General features: G+C 41.5%; 1 protein-coding gene across 3 annotated transcripts in view; it reads right to left on the bottom strand.

The window, feature by feature from the left end:
* The window catches only part of Lypd6 (LY6/PLAUR domain containing 6), a 133,141-nt gene that overhangs the window by 58,670 nt on the left and 61,035 nt on the right, over positions 1-13,436 (bottom strand). The gene's annotated exons all lie outside the window — the stretch shown is intronic.

Below are 13,436 nucleotides of genomic sequence, written 5' to 3'. Positions count from 1 at the left end.
GCGGCACCAACCTGTAATCCTAGAACTTGGAAAGCTGAAATTGGAAGATGATTAGTTCCAGGCCAGCCCGAGTTACACAATGAGTTACACAATGTCTCGAAACACCAGGGAGGTAGTGTAATGAAACAACAGGATAACAATGGCTAGCACCATTTAGTTTATACTTTCCTCTGAAAACTATTTCATATCAACGCATAACTCCAGGGAGTAAAGACGTTTTAACATTTGCTCTTCATCCTGCAGAAACACTGAGCTATGAACACACCAATGTGTGTGTGCCTGCATGACCATGCACACACATACACACATGGATCCCTCCATTTATCATCTCCTTACATGCCACCACCCATCTTAAGCTCTGATGTTGTCCTCTCCTGCTACAAAACTTCAGTCACCTGTCGTTGTAACTCAATCAGTCAGCAAGAAACCATGCCAGACTTCCAAAGTCATATTTTCTTATCCCTAATGGAAAGTTTGGGAACCAGGCATCCCCTGTGGATGCAATAAGGACTAGAAACGCTCATTGTCCACACAGCAATGCGTCACTAAATTTTCCTTCAGGCACAGAAGCACCAGGCCCTTACGTCGGCACTGTCAGACCTCTGCTACCCCCCTCAGTGTTCAGGGCCAACTTCTGGAGCACTGTAACTGTAGCAAGCCCAGGGTGGCAGGAAGGGCTGGGGAGAACACAGGCTTGCTGTTCTCTACCATGCTTCCTGCCCTCCCTGGCAGCACAGGAGAGTGGCCGGTGGCAGGAGGATACCACCACCTTGCCTTGCCTAAGTAACTGTGGGACAGAAGGAAACAGCACACAGCATCCACCCTCTGCCGGCCTCATCCCCTCCTAGTGGATAATCTTCACTGGGGGAAGCCAGGAAGAAAGTTCCCAACAGTAGAGCAGGTAGTCCCAGACCAAGCAGCGTCACCTCACAGTCACACAAATAACGGGTGTGCAAACCATACAGAAAAGGGGAATTGCAGAAGGGGAGATGGTGACTGAAGAAATCAGAGTGGAGTTCCTTCATTTTGCAAAATGTCTACACTCCATGTTAACTTTTTTTTTAATAGTCTCATGGATTTGCTAATGATAATCAACAGCAACAGAAGGAAACTGTACTTTTTGTTTTCAAATATCTACTTTATTTTCTTGTCTCATATCTTCTGTGACCTCCAACAGCTAATAAGTGGTTTAGCTATCTTACTTCTGATGTTAGTGAAACATCATAATCGCTTCCTGATGAAAATCACAAGCTGTCAGGCAGGTGTGTGACTCAGGTCTATAATCCTGGCGCTCAGAAAAGACAGGCAGAATAAGCTCCGTAACGTCCAGGCCAACTTGGTCTATGCAGAGAGTTCCAGACAGACAGACAAAAAACAAACATATAAACAAACAAACAAAAAAACTGCCATCCACACTGCTTGCCTAGGACCCCAAAGAGAACTCACTCCTGGATGTCTGCTCTCATGAAAGGTGTCACGTGACTTGCAGAGCAACCAAAAAAAAAAAAAAAAGTTAGGGGAGCTGTCACAACTCCACTGACACCACTGACACAGCCAGATAAACAGTTGTGATTTCACGCCACAGTCTATTCTATGCATTTCGCTTACTGTGGCAGGCCATCACCGGATGTGGCTGTTCGTGCCTCTCTCCCTCTCCAAGCACACCAGCCACACTTCTAAATCAAGGTATTGAGGGGGAGAGAAAGGAGAGCAGTAAGACCTGTTACTGCAAATCTAGCATTAAATCTAAGAGGGTGATACACCATGCCTAGGAACATGTCAATTAAAAGTTAAGAGATTCCTGAAGTAAGAAATAAACCCAGAATATTTTTGTCATAATATTCAAGAATGGAAGAAAAAGTGGATGTTGAGAAGAAACAGGGCTGAGTGTGGGGGTGGGGGCCAGGGACAGAAACATTCCTAGGCTCTCAGTATGAACTGCCACAGATAGAAATTAATATAACTGACTTAAAAAGTGGGGGACAGAACAGGCCAATTACTTACTATAGGAGAGACTGGGAATGTCGTTTAATTTCTATCATTAAAAAGCAGAGCAGGAGTGCATACCTTCATAGTGAGCTGCATGTACCTTATACAGAATAGAAATCATTAAAATTAATGATTCATGATGATAGAGTTGCAAGGAAAACCTCAAAGCCCATCATCTTAAGGGAGTCTATGAGATTTAAAAATGAAAACTGGTAAAGGTAACATTGCTAAATAAATAAATAAATAAATAAAAACAAAGGAGGTGCTACCATGTGTGAACACTTTCAAAAGCACTAAGTAGAATAGAAATGAGTGTTGCCGACAATGGAAGGTTGGGGGGGGTGTCGCTACAACAGACAATTTCCACAAAACCACTAACATCGTCATGGCAGCCACACATGTGGACTAAAAGCAGTGGGCTATACCAACAGGGTCTAATTTGGTGAAACTAACTATCCATTTTAAATAAAACTTAACACAAATAAAAAGAAAATTGACATCTTAAAACATGAAAATAACTAAACATAAAAATCAATTGTGTCAATTGTGGACCATATCCCAGCCTCCTACCTAACTAGAGGCCAGGCCAGCACCTTCAACTGCCCTCCCAGCATGCCAGTCCAGCATAACCCTAACCATCCCTCCTCTCTTCATCACCATATCCCAGGCTCACATCTACTACCCCTCCTATCCCTCCAGAGACCAAACCAGCTCCCTGAAAACCAGGCAGAAGCCTCTTACCCCACCAGAAACCAGGTCAGCATCCTGAACCCAGAGGACCCCCACCCAGATCACAGGCTATGCACATCACACACGGTCCGAACTCCAGCTCCAAGCTCGGGCAGCAAGCCACGGCTGGATCAGAGTCCACCAAAGTCCAGCCCCCAACTCTGGCAGAGACCATTTACTCAATCACAGGCCAATCAAGACAGAAGACCTGACAGGAAACAGAAACCAAGGAAGAAAATACCCATCCAAAAAGACAAACCCAGAAATTGGCACTCCAAATCCAGATGCCTAAACATTAGTGTGAGAACACAATCGACAACAGCCAGGGAAATATGGCACCACCAGGACCAAGCCATCCCACTCTATAGCAAGGCCTGACTATTCCGAAACAGTTGAAGCACAAGAAAGTGACCTTAAAACCAACTTTATGAAGATGATAGAGGCCCTTAAAGAGGAACTGAATAAACCCCTCAAATAAATTGAGGAAAAGATAGTCAAAGAATTGGAGGAAATCATTAAATCCTTAAAGAATGTCAAGAAAGCCAAGAAAAAAAAAAGATGAAGAAAATTAATGAAACTGTTCAAGAAGTTTTATTCATTTATAGAAGCAACAAAGAAAACACAGCTGAGGAAATTCTGGAAATGAAAAATCTAGGTAAGCAAACTGGAACTACAGACATGGCATCACCGACAGAATTCAAGAGATGGAAGAGAGAACTTCAGGCACTGAATACACAATAACAGAAACAGATATATCCATTAAAGAAAATATTAAATCTAAAAAAATTCCTGAAGCAAAGCACCCAAAAAATCCGAGACACTATGAAAAGACCAAACCTAAGAATAATAGGAATAGGAGAAGATTCCCAGCTCAAAGACCCAGAAAATATTTTTAACAAAGTCAGAAAAAAATTTCCTAACCTAAAGAAGGACATGCTTACAGAACACCAAATAGACTGGACCAGAAAATAAAGTACCCTTACCACATAATAATCAAAACACTAAACACAGAGAACAACCATAACAACAAAAGAATATTATAATCTGCAAGAGAAAAAGGCCAAGTAACATATAAAGGCAAACAGATTAGAATTACACCCAACTTCTCAGTGGAGACTCTAAAAGCCAGAAGGCCCTGGACAGATATGCTGCAGACTCTAAGAGACCACAAACACCAAACAGTAACAATTTCAATCACCACAGATGGGGAAAGCAAGATAGGCCACAATAAAATGAAATTTAAACAATATCCATCCACAAATCCAGCTCTACAGAAGGTACTAGAAAGAAAACTCCAACCTGAGGAGGTTAACTACACAAATGAAAATGGGACAATAAATGGTATCACACCAGCATAACACACACACACGCACATACACACTCCCACCACCACCTACAATAAAATAACAGCAATTAATAATCATTGGTCATTAATACCTCTCAATAGCAATGGATTCGATTCTCCAATAGAGGACACAGACAAATAGAATGTATGCAAAAACCAGAGACATCGTTTTGCTGCATACAGGAAACCCATCTCAACATCAAACATAGACATTAATTTAGAATAAAAGGTTGGAAAATGGTTTTCCAAGCAAATGGCTCCAAGAAATAAGCTGGTGTAACTATTCTAATATTGAACAATATGACTTCAAAGCAAAATTAATCAAAAGAGATGGGAGGTGACACTTCATACACATTAAAGAAAAAAATCCACCAGGATGACATTTCCATTCTCAACGTCTAAGCCTCAAAAACAAAGGCACCGATATTTCTAAAAGAAACATTAATAAAGCTTAAATCACACATTGAACCTCACACATTTATAGTGGGCAACTTCAATACTCTACTCTCACCAACGGATATATCATCCAGACATAAACTAAGCAGAGAAATAATGGAGTTCACAGACATTATGAACCAAATGGACCTAACAAATATCTACGGAAAATTTCACCCAAAAGCAAAAAATATACCTTCTCCTCAGCACCTCAGAGAACATTCTCCAAAACTGACCACAAAGCAAGCCTCAATACACACAAGAAAACTGAAATAATCTCCTGCATCCTATCAGACCACCACTGATTAAAGCTGGATTTCAAACAATAATAAAAACATCAAAAAGCTTACAAACTCATGGAAACTGAAAACTTTATACTGGATGAATACTAGGCCAAGGCAGAAATAAAAAAGGAAGTTAAAGACTTCCTAGAATTCAATAAAAATGAAGGCACAACATACCCAAAATTATGGGACATGATGAAAGCTGTACTAAGAGGGAAATTCATAGCACTAAGTGCCTTCATAAAGAATTTGGAGAGTTCTCATACTAGCAACTTAACAGCACACATGAAAGCTTTGGAACAAAACCAATCAAGCACAGGAAAGAGGAGTAGATGGCAGAAAAGACACTGAGGGCTGAAATCAATAAAATAGAGACAAAGAAAGCAATACAAAGAATCAATGAAAGAAAGAGTTGTTTGTCTTGAGAAAATCAACATGATAGACAAGCTAACTTTAGCCAAACTAACTAAAAGTGAAAAGAAAATATTGGAATTGACAAAATCAGAAATGAAAAGGTGGACCAACAGACACCTAAGAAAGAAACCCAAAGAATCATCAGTTCATACTTTAAAACATGGGAAAATCTAAAAAAAATGGGTAATTTTTTTGATACATACTACTTAGAAAAGTTAAATTAAGATCAAGTAAACAAATAGACCCAAGGAAATATAAGTTGCCAGTCTCCCAACCAAAAGAAGCCCAAGGGTAGATGGTTTTAGCACAGAATTCTACCAGACTTTCAAAGAAGAACTAATAAAATATTCATCAAATTATTACACAAGATTGAAAAGGAAGGAATATTGACAAATTCATTTTATGAGGCCACAGTCACCCTGATACCCACACCACACAAAGATACAATTAAAAAAAGAAAATTACAGAACAATTTTCCTCATGAACAGCGATGCAAAAAAACTCAATGAAATATTTATAAACCAAATCCAAGAACACTTCAAAAAGATCATCCACTATGATCAAGCAAGATTCAATACAGAGATGCAGACATAGTTCAAAATATGAAAATTTGTCATTGTAATCCACCATATAAACAAACTGAAAGAAAAAAAAAAAACCCACATGATCATCACATTGGATACCGGAAAAAAACCTTTGACAAAATCTAAAACCCTTCCTGATAAAAGTAATGGAGAGATTGTGAATACAAGCGACACACCTAAACATATAAACACAATTTACAGCAAGCCAAGAGCCAACATCAAATTAAATGGAAAGAATTCAAAGCAATTTCCACTAAGATCAGAAACAAGATAAAGCTCTGCAATCTCTCTATATCTATTCAATACAGTACAGAAGTTATAGCTACAGCAATAAGACAACTAAAGCAGATCAAGAAAATGCAATTTGGAACAAAAGAAGACAAATGGATTGAGAAAAAAAAATTAGGGAAACAGCATTTTTCACAATAGCCACAAACAATGTATCTTGGGGTAACGCTAACCAATCAAGTGAAAGACCTGCATGACAAGAACTCCAAGTCTTTGAAGAAGGAAACTAAAGAAGATATTAGAAGATAGAAAAACTTCCCATGCTCATGGATCAGTACAATTAACATAATCATCTTATCAAAAGTAATCTACAGACTCAACAACTTAATCTCCAACAAAGTTCCAACACAACACTACCAACCTTGAAAGAACCATATTCAACGTCATATGGAAAAACAAAAACCCAGAATAGATAAAACAATCCAATATAATAAAAGAATATCTGGAGGTGTCACCATCCCTGATTTTAAACTGTACTGCAGAGGTATAGTAATAAAAACCATATGATGCCAACATAAAAATAGACAAGTTGATAAATGGAATCAAATTGAAGCCCCAGATTTAAGTCCTCACACTTACAGACCCCTGATTTATTTTTAAATCAAGAAGCCAAAACTGTATAACAAATGGTGCTGGTCTAACTGGATGTCTGCATGTAGAAGAATGCAAATAGATGCATATTTATCACCCTGAATAGAACTTAACTCCATATAGATCAAAGGCTTCAACATAAAACCAGAAACGTTGAATCTGCTAGAAGAGAAAGTGGAGAATAGCATTGAATGCATTGCCGCAAGAGAGAACTTTCTGAACAGAAAACCAGTAGTGCAGGCACTAAAATCAACAATTAATAAGTGGGACTTCATGAAATTAAAAAGCTTCTGTAAGGAAAAAAAAAAAAAAAACACTGACAATAGGAAAAAAACTGTCACCTGCAGATGGGAAAAGGTTTTCACAAACCCCACATCAGGCAGAGGACTGATATCAAAAATATATAATGAACTCAAGAAATTAAACACCAACAAACTAAATAATCCAATTTAAAAAAAATGGAGTACAGACCTAAACAGAGTATTCTCAGCAGAGGAATCTTAAATGGCTGAGAATCAATTAAATGTTCAATGTTTTTAGCCATCAGGAAATTGCAAATCAAAACAACTTGAGATTCCATCTTACATCGGTCAGAATGGCTACGATCGGTAAGACAAGTGACAGCTCATTCTGGGGAGGACATGGAGCACGGGGAACACCCCTCCATTGCTGGTAGTAGTGCAAACTTGTACAACCACTTTGAAAAGAAATATGGTGCGTTCTCAGAAAGTTGAATCTTTTCACCTCAAGACCCAGCTATTCCACTCCTGGGCACCTACTCAAAGGATGCTCCACCATACAACAAGGACACCTGCTCAACTATGTTCACTGCAGCTTTCTTCATAAGATCCAGAATCTAGAAACAGCAGAGATGTCCCTCAACCAAAGAACGGAGTTTTAAAAACTGTGGTACATTTACACAATGAAATATTACTCAGCTGTTTTTTTTTTTTTAATGACATCATGAAAACTTGCTGGCAAATTGATGGACCTAGAAAAAAAAATCACACTGAGTGATGTAACCCAGACCCAGAAAGACAAATATGGTATGTACTCACTTATAAGTGTATATGAGCTGTAAAGTAATGGTTGATCATGCCACAATCCACAGACCCAGAGAGGCTAGGTAACCTGGAGGGCTCAAGGGAGGAAGCAAGGATCTTCTTGTGAAGGGGAAGCAGAATAGATTTTGCAAGGGGACTGGAGATGGGTGGGATGTGAACAAGAAGAATCAGGTTGATGAGGGGTAGAGGAAGAGAATACTGGGAGAGATGGGTAGAATTGTAGGGGCATTTTTGGGAGCAAAATGCCTACTGCATTGGAAAAACCTACTGCAATGGAAACTCCATGGAAACTATGAGGGTGACACTATCAAAGACTCCTAGTAATAGTGGATACAGAGCCTGAACTGGCCATCCTCTAAACCAGGCAAGGGAGGGAGGACTGTGACCCCAACCGAACCACAAAACCCTCAATCTACAGTTTGTCACACCTGTAAGATGTGCTGGGAATGGAGTCTAGCATAATCAGAGAGACTTCATCTAGCAGCTGAAGGGAGCAGCTGCAGAGTCCCACAACTGAATATTAGGTGGAGCTCAGGGAGTGCTATGGAGGAGGGGGAGGACAAAATGGAGGAACCAGAGGGGTTAGAGACACACCATGAGAACAAGACCCACAAAATCAACTGACGGGGACTCATGGAGACTCGCAGAGATCAGGGAGTCTGTAGAGGTCTGACCTAGGTCTGCTGAATATGTTATGGCTGAGTAGCCTGGGGATCTTGCGGGATTCCTAACAGTGGGAGCAAGGACTGTCTCTGATTGTTTTGTCTGCCTTTGGGAACCTTTTCCTCCCACTGGGTTGCCTCTTCCAGCCTTGATGTGAGACTATGTGCCTGGCCTTATTTGGTCAATGTCCTGGGAGACCTGCTCTTTTCTGAGGTAAGGTAAAGAGGGGGTGGGTGGATCAGGGATAAAGGGGAGATGGGGGAGGAGGCTGTGGGGAAGAGGAAGGAGAGGAACCTGCTATCAGGATATAATATAAGGGAATAAAGGGGAAAAAATAGAAATCAGTTTTAATCCTCACCCGCAAACAATCAAACAGGAGCAACAAGACCATGACTGCCACTCTTACAGGTCATCAGTGGGTGAGGTACTGTGTTGTTACATCCTCTTACTTGAAGCATTCGCTCCAAGAGAAAGGAGGGAATACTTGCAGGGCTCAGGAAACTCAGAAGGTTACAATACCTACAAGCCCCTTCCCCAAGGTTATAGAGAAAGCCCCTCCTGCTGGGAAGTGCAGACTGGGGGCAGGGTGCTGCAAGGCAGACAGGGGGTTCTGGAGAGGTAGCCATCAGGTCTCCTCTCTCAGGCTAGAGTGCCTTTTCAGTGATGTAGCTGCTTTTGAGTTACCCATGCCCTGTGAGGAACACCAATACACTCATGGGCTCACTAAGCTGCAGCTTCTTGGGTCTACGTCAGTGCCCTATCTTGGGGTGAAGAGCCATCTGTTCAGTAAAATCCAGATGCATATCCAGGGAAGACCGTCAAAAACATGTAATAGGATCGAATCAGTGGAAAGACATGTACATACCACATACCAGTCAGTGTATATAAGATGTGAGGGCTCCAAATGTCACTGGTCATCATAGAAGTGTGGCATTTCAAATGACTTTTACCTCGTACGTAGGAAAAGATGTATCAGAGATAAAATTAAAATGTATTAGGAATGAATACCAAATTAGTGTGTGGGGAGCATTGTTCATACTGTTTCTCACGATGTTTAGAGCACATAAGAGAGGCCCGTAACACAGTACCTGGCATAGAGTGATTGCCATTATTTCTATTCCTTTCCTTCCTGAAAGTTAAAGCCCACCTGTTGAAACCCTGCCTACACTGTAGACTGTAGACACAACTGAGACCCAGACAGAAGGGAAACTCACATAAGCATGAAGGGCTCTGAAATCCCCTCAGTCCAGAGGAATAATGAACACAGGCTGATTTCTTCAATACCCCTGCGCAGCGAAAGAGGATGGCATCACTCTAGGCGTATGAGTGGAAGCGAAACCCTTCACTTCTGACTCTGCACACAGAAGGCCTGAAGTATACTTGCCAGCCTGCTGGGAAAGCAACTGTCAGCTGATAACTGCATTTGGTATTTTGGGACCTTCAAACCTTCCAAGTCAAATGCAGGCTTTGTGTAATATCTCACTACCTCCATTATCTGCCTTGAGCAGATCATCCCATCACATTTGGTACAAAGCAAAAGCATGCCACAGGGGGGCTTGGAGAGATGGCTCAGTGGTCAAGAGCACTTGTTTCTCTTGGAGTGGACCTGGGTCCAATTTCCAGCACCCACATGGTGGCTCACAGCCATCTGTAACTTTAGTTCCAGGGCATCCAACACCAGCTTCTGACCTGGCTAGGCATCAGGCATGCGCATGATGCATTTACCTGCATGCACACAAAACAGTCATACACATAAAATGCTCAAATATTTTTTGAAAGCTCACAACAAGAGAGAGCAAGTCACCATGATCCTGACACACTTATGGCTGTTAGTATTGTCAAGCCCCAGGAGCTAAATCAACGCCCTGACTTAGAAAACCCTGTTCAAATGCTTTTTAAAACCTATCTATTCTTGTTGGCTTGGGAAAGTTGGCCTGAATGCTCGATGAACGGGCAGATTAGTATCTTCTAATAGCCTGAAGGAAGCAAGCCTGAGGCTTTTTGATATTTTCAAACTGTATGCTTCTCTAGTTGTGTGTTAAAAACAACATGGTTACTTCTACACAGCTAAGAGCTCTGAATTAACAAGCTCACCACTAGTTCCGACCAGACTGACTTCCTCATCATCCTGCTGGAAAGGCTAGAAACTCAGAATGCATTTTAAACGAAATCTTTTCCAGCCCAATCAGCCCTCAAAATGGCAGCTATTTATGTGGGAAACTGAAAAGCTCTAGATGCATAAATGTATTCAGATGACTGATTATAATTACCATGAAAAAGGGCTCGTGGCTTTCACGGAATCATTTCGACTTTGGGAGTGAGGAAGGACTCACACAAGGCTCTGCACTGTGAAGTGGGTACAGTGAGCGAATGCAAGAGCATGCATGCATTTTCCATCCCGCACCTGGGCCAAGGGGCAAGGATTTCTGTTTGTACTGAGGTCCTGCAGAAAGCATTATCCTGATAACTGACACAGAGCTTTCCTAGAGGGTCAAAGGTGAATCTAAAGAGCTTTGAATATATATGTATATATATATATATATTCAGCGCCTTTGTAAAGCCCCCAGTAAATAAACTGCATAAAAAAATAAACATAGCACCATTGTATTGCAGCATCCTGCTTATGGGAATGGCAATAATACATACCGGCAGTGTGCTCACAGCTTCCCTGGCCCTCGCAGCAACTCAAGGGCACTCTGAATTTCATAGAGTTGAGACAAAAGATGTGCCAAGCGTTCCCGAATTCAAACAGCACTAAGGGATTGTTTGCTACAAGCATGTTAATGGTGCTTTCCATACCTCCATTTGTATGCCCACGTGCTACTCAGCTGTCCTGATTCGTGTCCCATAGACCGTGCTATAGACTAAACTGTTCTTTCCTGCTCCAGCTCACAGGGTGAAGTCTCGGCTCCAGGGCGACGACATTGGGTGACGGAGCTTTGAGAGATAACTGGCATAGAAGTGATCAAAAGGATGAGACCCTCCTGATAGGCAGAGAGCGGAGTAAGAGTATCTCCCTACTGTCACGTGAGTATAGAGGTCTATAGGCCAGGGGCCAGGATTCACAGAGACCAAATTGGCTGTCACATTACTCCAGCCTCCAAAACTTTAATATAATAAATGCCTGGTGTTCAAGAGAAGCCAGTCTGTGACATTTGTCACGACAGCCTGCGCTTACTAAGACATCTGCCTGCCATGGAACCCCACTGCTCCAGTTCTTGGCACTAGGCAACCGAACCATTCATCCCACTGAGGGCTCTTCAGCTGCTCTGCACTGGGTTACTAAACCACATTTTTTTTTCTGGTTGCTATACTGCATTCAGAGAGCTCCATTCTTCCAGTAACATCTCTCTAGAACCAGATGGGAGTGGGAACCCAGGGTCCTGTCTCGTTCATCACACCTCTTTGAATGGCCTATGAATCACTGCTGTAAAACCAGGGTTAAAATATCTCCTTATGAGGCTCAAATAATGAACACTGAAAACACTTTACAAGTTGTGATGGGCCATGTAAGTGAAAACTAAAATTACAGTCCTAGCTCTGTTTCTGAAATCTCACCTCTACGCAAAAAACACACAATTCCAGGAACACAATAACAACAACAACAATAATAATAACAATGACAACAGCAACAACCTAAAACACCCACCGTAGCCTATGCTATCCTTCCTGGGTTACTTCATTGCCTACGCAGTTTTTGTAAAGTGAGGGAACCTTACTTCCTCAGGAAGACCTACACACATGCCAGAACCCTGGACTCAAGCGCTTGTTGGTTCTCTCTGGCTTGGGAATTTAAGGTCTGATTGGCCATAGTCACCCCTTCATCTAGTCGGTGCCATTGTAAAATTGCATATGGATCCTTCTAAAGTTGGAGACAGTTGGCATTATTTCCTATTGTTTATATCAGGGCAAGATGTTTTCTCCATAGTCAGAAAGAAAGGAGAGGAAATAGAGTACGAAAAAGCTCAAAGACACATTTTGAAGAATTTTCTACACTAGCCAGTGCTCCTGAGCAAGGGGCCCCTGGGCCTGACTGATATACCTTTAAAACTGAAGACTCCGTCGTGGCACTTGGCATGTAGCAGGAATCAGTTACTAAGTAAACAAACAGAATGCACATCCAGGAGAGTGCATGTGAGGGGCTTCTCTGGCAGATAGCAGGTTACTAATCCTAACCCCCAAAGCTCTCCTTGGAGACTTTCCAGCTGCTGAGAGCTGGGTGCTGAGCCCAGCTCTGTCTCTGAAGTCAGAACTTCACACCCCACACTGACAGTGATTTTGCCTTTGAAGTGTCTGAGTTCCTTCCTCTATGAAGTAGGGGCACTAACAGCCACCAGGCAGGCTTGTTATAGACACTGAAGAGATACACACAGTTCTTAGAACGCATACAAAGGAGGTTGTTTTGTGATTTTGCCACACTGAGAATCAAAACCAGGACTTGATATATGCTAGACCAGTGCTTTACCAGTGAACATCCCTGCTCCATAATCTATCTATCTATCTATCTATCTATCTATCTATCTATCATCAATCTATCTTTTCTTTCTTTAGCTCTTTCTTCCTTTGAACCTACCTACCTACCTTCCTTTCTTTTTCTTTCTCTATTTTTATTTTGTACTGTGCAGCTCTCGATGGCCTGAAATTCAGTATGTAGACCAGGTTGGCCCCAAATTCCCAGAGATCTTCCTGCCTCTGCCTCCTGAGTGCTGGGATGAAAGACATGCAGCAGCACACCCAGCTTGGTTTTATTGTTTATAAATCTCTCTGAAGAAAAGGCTCCGAAGCCACATAAGCTTCTTGCCATCTGTAAATTATATCTAACAACATTTCCATGCAACTATCTGTTTACACTTAATGAATTGTGTATTTTGTGCTGGGCATTAACAAGCCTTAGTAGTAAGGAAACTATAGACTTTGCTATTATAGGACTTCAGGTCCTCAGATTTAAAGCCAAGAATATATCCTGACAATAGGATAAACAATAGGGAAAGGGCGTGTATGACTGAGGAGTAGACACTGCTAAGCAGTAATATTCCAAGAAATCTTACAA

The sequence above is a fragment of the Meriones unguiculatus genome, chromosome 8, assembly GCF_030254825.1.
Source record: "Meriones unguiculatus strain TT.TT164.6M chromosome 8, Bangor_MerUng_6.1, whole genome shotgun sequence".
Classification (NCBI taxonomy): domain Eukaryota; kingdom Metazoa; phylum Chordata; class Mammalia; order Rodentia; family Muridae; genus Meriones; species Meriones unguiculatus.
The sequence above is the reverse complement of the archived record's forward strand: the minus strand, read 5'-3'. Positions and strand labels throughout refer to the sequence as shown.